The following is a 6,890-nucleotide window of genomic DNA, read 5'->3' as shown; positions in this document are numbered from 1 at the left end:
ATATCTCTCAGTTTCCCCCATTGGCTAATAAGAATCGTTTATTAAAATGGCACCTTCTATATTCTCAGTGGAGGCAGCTAGGTGGTACACTGGATAGAATGCCAGGCCTGGAGTTAGGAAGATTCATCTTCCTAAATTCAAATCTGTCCTCAGACACTTCCTAGCTGTATGACCCTGGGCAAATCACTTTACCCTGTTTGCCTCAGTTTCCTCCTCTGTAAAATGAGCTGGAGAAGGAAATGGCAAACCACTCCAGTATCTTTGCCAAGAAAACCCCAAATGGTCACGAAGAAATGTATATGACTGAAAATGACTGAACCACATTGTTCTCAGCTTTGTACTTGGCACTGGGAATGTACAGAGAAAAATGAAACAGTCCCTGCCCTCAAGGAGCTTCCATTCTGTCAGATCCAGTTTATATTTTGGATCAGTAGATGGAGGATTGTTTGATCCCATTCTTCTGACCTGGAATGAATCAATCAGTTGCCAGTGAGTGGTCTTTGAACTATTGGGAGTTAATTGCCCCTTGGGACAGAGGAACCAAAGTGTATGGGTGCAGTCTTTGTGACTGAAGGGGAAGAGAAACACTTCTAGATTTACTGTAAAATTCTTTGCCTGTGCCATCTTGTCCTATAGCAGATTTCACTTTTGGCCAAGAGAAGGGCCCTGTTTGATGTGCAATGGAAAGACCAGAAACTTGGGGTTGGGGAGTAGAATCCTTCATTTGAGAATTTATCAAATCAGGACTGTGTCTCCCTATCAGATACCAGCAATGGCTTTCCTCCAGACAACAGCTAGAGGTGAATAGATGTTCCCTAATATAATTTACTAGGTATACAATTTCCTAGACATCTGTATGCCCCACTCAGAGCACTAGAATAAGTTCAGCTCAATTCCATTATCCTCCATAGCTTCCATTTCTCTTTCTTGCCATAAATATCATAATGAATTCCTGCTCACTGACTGCTTATTTCTAATGAAGCTTTTTAAAAGTAAGAAACATTCTCATTTTTGTTGAGAGCTCCACCATCCTTCCAACTCATCCAAGTTCACAACTTTGAAGTTATCCATTTCTTTCCCGTCTTTTCCATCTCACCCTGGTATCCAGATAGTTACCAAAGTCTTGTTGATATTTTTAAAAGATAGGTCTCCCCATCTTAACCAGACTGGAAATATAAGGGCTACTCACAGACCTAGTCCCACCACTGATGAGTACGTTAGCAATGATCTCTTCCATTTCCAACGGGTCAGTTTGCCTCTTCGGAAGAACTAGTATTTATATAGCACCTTAGGTGCTATATATAACAGAACAAAGCTCACAATGGTCCTGTGACTTAGATGCTGAGAACTAAGGCATAGAGCAGTGAAGTAATTTACCATGGATCATGCAGCTCTGAAGTGTCTGAGGGAGGGTTTGAATTTCAGTCTGACTCCCAAGTCCCACATTCTGTCCATTGCACCACCTAGCTGCCCTCCCTAGGTTCCACACACCTCACCCCTCACCCTTGATCCCTGAGGTTCGCATTAATGCCCAGTTTAATGGAGATACCAGATAAGTGTAGCCTACTGCATCTCAGAATACCCACTAGCCTCAACTCCCCTCTAACTAGAATTACAGGCAGACGCTACTATGCCCAGCTAGTCTTGCTTCTACCTGCACAACATCTCATATCTATCCCCTTCTCTCTACTCACATGGGTGATGCTCTAGCTTAGACTTTACTCACCTGTTGCCCAGGCCATCACAACAGCCTCCTAATTGGTCTCCCTGCCTTCCAGCCTCTCCCCTTTAGTCCATCAACCACACAACTTCCAAAAAGGCTCCCTAAAGCACAAGTCTAACCATATCTAGTACTCCAAAATCTTTATGGTTCCCTATTGCCCCTAGGATAAAATATAACCTCTTTGACCTGGCATTTAAAGTCCTTTCCAGTCTGGCTCCCATGTACCTACATAAGCTTATAAGATTCCAGTCTCCAGAGTCCACCACCCAGTCTTTAGTGAGACCACCCAAGGGCTAGGCTCTGGGAGAAAGATAATGATTAAGGAGAACAAGGTCCTGTCCTCCAAAATAAATAAAAGTAAAATGCCAGATTGGGATACTCATTTGAGTCCACTTTGTCAGACCAAGTACAATATTTCAAGGAGTGAGAGAGATAGGACAGAGCTGGCTTTAAACACAGTTTATTTCCTATGAATAGGATTAGAAGGGCACTCAGTTATTATCTTCAGGACCTGGAATTGCATCATTAGCTAGCGTTCTTATTTGGGCTTAGGCCATTGCCTCTGCAGGGGCCCCAGTCCTCCAGATACATTTTGGGAAAGGGGTGGGTAAAATCTTACTTGGTAATTAGCTGTTTACATTTCAGTGTGATTAGCTTACCGGCCCCTTTCCCAGGGACAGTTGGTGAGGAACTGATGACAGGACTGGAAAATTTTGATCAGAGAAGGAACAGGAATAAAGGTCTAGTGCAGGGGTGGGGAATCTGCAACCTTTTGACTGACCCTGACCCTAAGTGGATTTAGTCAAAGGGCTGCACTAAAGGACCTAGAGCGCCCCATGTGGCCTGGAGGATGCAGGTTCTTCACCCTCTGGTCTAGCATATAGGCACTACCCAGGCAGGTCTAGGCAAAAGGCTCCAGAGAAGCTGAGAAATGTCATGAGGAAACTAGAAGGGGAAGAATAGCAATCCAAAAGGGGACAGTGTGAATATGTCTGGAATTTTCTGGAATGCTAGAGATTGGGGGAAGGGGGTGGCCTTTTGTAAAATTTCTCTTTTAGATATGGCTAATATGGAACTTTGTTTTGCCAAACTAGGAAGATATGTATTGAAAGATTTGTTTGCAGAGTTTTTTTTTTCTTTTTTTAAGGTGCTCCGTGTGTTTGAGGAGTGGGGTGGCAGGTTCACAAGAGGGACAGATTAATTTAAAATATTTGTTACTTGAAAAATAAAAATGAAAAAAGGGAATAAAAGAACACCCACAGAACACTAAAAGTAAATGTTGCAAAAAAAAATTTAAAGTCAGAGATGTCACTTTTAAAGTCACTTAGTCAATCATGAGTCTTGATCAAATAAGATAATATCTGCAAAATACTTTTTAAACTTTAAAGCTATTAATATTATTAGCAGCCTGGTGTAGTAGGTAGAGCTAGGAAGTCCCACCTCTGATACATCCTGGCTATGTGACCCTGAATAGCCAACCTCTTGATTTTCCAATCTGAGTTCCCCAATCTGGCATTTTATTTTTATTAGCTAACATTACTGTTTGATACCATTAGTCATCTTCCCACATGGACCATGAGGTTTTGGAGGACAGGGGCTTGTTCTCCTTAACTAAGACTCTTAAATTGCACTTTACAGGAAGAGGGAATCCCTTCATCTGGGAGTTCCCTATACCGATGAAATCATGAGTCTAGACTCTATCATCATTATTATTGTGATGGATTCAGGGTGTGAAAAGCATGGCCCTCATAATGAGACGGTTTGAAAGGCAAACTCCACCCACACTGAAATTTTGCCAAGCATTGACCCCAACATCAGACATCTTGAAAAGACCAATTCCAGGGTAAACTATCTCATATAGAAGAGGCAAGGGAAAATGATTACAATGGAGGGGAAGAATAGGAAGGCAAAAGGGAATGGGTCAACCTTATTCCCATTGAATCTGGCTTGAGGAGGGAGTGAATAGGGTATCTCACCCTCCAGGAGAATAGTGGGGGAAGGGGATGAGAGGAGGGATGATGGAAGGGAGGGCAGGCTGGGGAGGAGGGAAGTTGGAAGCACCCACTTTTGAAAAGGGATGGGATCAAAGTAGAGAATAGAACAAGTAGGAGGTGGGATAGGAGGGAGGGAAATATAGTCAGTCTTTTACAATATATCTACTATGTTATTGTTTTGAATTAGCCACACATGTACAACCTATACTGAACTGCTTATCTTCCTAGTAAGGGTGGGTGACAAGGAAGGAAGGGAATGAATCTGGAATTGAAAGTTTTAAAATCAAATATTCAAATATATATGTATATATATATATGTGTGTGTGTGTGTATGTGTGTGTATATATATATATATACACACTATTATTAATACCATCTTACATGTAATTGGGAAATAAGATATACAGGCACTGAGGTATAGAGATCCACTGGAAAAGTCGAAAGGGGTGTGGAAGAAAATATGGGAGAGAGCAGATTGGAGGAGGGCATATCCTGTGGGACTGCTATTTTGGGGAGGTGGGTAGGGGAAAAACGGGGAGAAAATTTGTAACTCAAAATCTTGCGGAAACGAATGATGTAAATCAGAAGTTAATAAAGCATTAAAAAAAAGACCAATTACAGGCAGTGAGCATGGTAGTGCATGCCTAGAACTCCTGCTTCCTGGGAGGCTGAGCCTGACAGATCGCTTGAGTTTGGGAATTCTGAACTACAGTAGCAATGTCCTCACTAAGAGTAGTATCAATATGGTGAACCTCTGGGAGTTAGGGGAAGCAGAGGGAGGAGGCCACCGGATTGCCTAAAAAAGGGGAAGGCAAACTAGTCTGGATCAGACACCGCAGCAGGTCAAATCTCCCAAGCTGCTCAATAGTGGGATGGTTTGACTCATGAATAGCCTCCAGACTTCCAGTGTGGGCAAGATCGGGAGACCTGGTCTTAAAAAAAATAATAATAGAAGGCATCCTATAGACTCACCCACTTCATACTAAAAATTGAGTGAAAGGGAGAGAAAAAAAAATCCAATTGTCCTGTTAGGGCTAGAAGGAACCTTAGAAATCATCTAAGCCAAGGGTTCTTAACCTTTATTTTTTGGGGGGGGAGGGGTCACCAGCCTCCTTTGGCTCCTTTTATGAATAGTTTTTTTAAATGCATGAATAAAATACAAAGGGTTACAAAAGAAATCGATCATATTGAAATACAGTTAAGAAATATATATATATATTTTAAAAGTTCATGGATCACAGATAAAAGACCCCTCCCTGATCTAATTCAATTCTCTCACTTTACATGGGGAAACTGAAGCCCCAAAGGAGGAAAGGACTTGCCCAAGATCACAAAGCTAGTAAGTGACAGAGCTGTAATTAGAAGCCAAGTGTCCTAGCTCCCCCCATCTGGAGCTCTTTCTATCCTAACACACTGACCTTTAAATGCCAAATTAATTCCAACATTTAATTTCTGACACTAGTCAAAATGATAAGTGGACCAAACCAAAGGGGTGCACTCTGGCTACCTGGCACTACCCCTGTTAAGGTGACTGTGAAATGGGATTTTTGCTTTAGTTTGGTTTCTTGGACCCTCCCCTTCATCTCTTCTGATTTTGTTAGGGTTTGCTGCCAGAGCTGCACAACAGGAGAAGTGGGAGTCCTGGTGGGGGTTGAGCTTATTAGATGGGGCTCCCCTCTTTGACCTGCATGTTTATTCCCCTACCTTCTGGAAGGAGCGTAGGAGTTCACTTGCAATTGTGGCATCCCATGCCTGCCTTCCATTTCTGCTCTGGATGAGACCATAGTTGGGTTTCTTCTTTTTCTTTGGGTTTCTTCTGTTCTCCACGTTCTGATGGTGGGACCTTGAGAGGAGAGCTCCCCAAAGTGGCCTCTGCTTGGCCCAATGCTTCCAAGGGCAGTCAGTCATTCAGTTGAATAAAACAAATGACTAGTTCCAGGATGGGAGCTGCCCTACCTATCCAGGAACAGTCCCCTGGGGCAGGAAGAGTTCCCCATATTGTCCTACAATGAGTGTCCCAAAGAACATCAAAGATGCCCGTATTCAGTGTTTGCTCCTTACGAACTGGTGAAAGATAGCAATGGTCTGGGTCCATTTACTGAGCATTCTGATTTAGAGACACTAGACAGAGCCCCATGAATTCAGGTTTGTCCCATGCAATTTGTGAAACAGCCCATTGTCCTCCTTGTACGAGAGTTTATTGCATTCCAAGGTCTAATCAAAAGAGGAAAATGCAAACAAGGAAATACAAGAGAAAATGCAAACAAGAGAATATGGACTTCCCATACACAAATACTTTCAATTCCAAAGATCCCAGGTAGGTCTTTGTATTTAATAAAGAGACGTATTGTGGCCAAATGAAGGATTAAGCCTGAACAGCCTGCTTCCTATGGCCTAACAAAGACCAGTTCCTATCTGCGGATACTGGATAGAAGCGGAAGGATTCTGAGGATTTGCTTAAACCCAAACAATTAGCTAAAGTAATTTACAGCCAGACCTCAAATAACCTGAATACTTAGGGAGTAGTTAATTTCCAGATTTAAAAAGATTACTTTTGTTAAGGCAAAAGACCTTTTTCTGCTCCCCCCACCTCCCACCTGTTGTTCTATTGTTGATGACTTTTTTTTAATGGTCTACATATATTTTCCTGCCTCAGTCAGTCAATAAACATTTATTAAACCCTTACTACTATGTGCCTTACTATGTAAGGACAGTGTGGTTGCTTGTGACTACTACTGAGCCTTTCTTTACAGATTTAAGAATCTGGCAGGGCCTTGAGGTCGCCATTATGAATATCAGTAACAAGAATATATTAATAAATTACTAATCCAGGATTACAGCCAATACAGCAAGAGATCAAGGGGGGGATCATGGTACTCAAAGCCAGCCTTTATGCAAAGATCTTTATGTTAGGACTTAAGGGGTTGCTAGGCTGCTCCCCTCTCGCTCCCATTGAAAAGCCATTCCTTTATGACATGATCACTCTTTCAAAACCCTCTGGTAAAACGCAGAACACCCCTAGGAGGTTTTTAAACTGATATCCAGTTGGCACAAATGAGCTCATCAGAACCTTTTTTTTTAGAACCAAGAAAAATCTAAGCAAAAGTGTAATATAGCACGGCTCACCTTTTCTTTTCTTTTCTTTTCTTTTCTTTTCTTTTCTTTTCTTTTCT

Source organism: Petaurus breviceps, unplaced genomic scaffold (genome assembly GCF_028583685.1).
Source record: "Petaurus breviceps papuanus isolate PSGF00001 unplaced genomic scaffold, PetGlider_PUasm1.0 400, whole genome shotgun sequence".
In the NCBI taxonomy this organism is placed as follows: domain Eukaryota; kingdom Metazoa; phylum Chordata; class Mammalia; order Diprotodontia; family Petauridae; genus Petaurus; species Petaurus breviceps.
The sequence above is the reverse complement of the archived record's forward strand: the minus strand, read 5'-3'. Positions refer to the sequence as shown.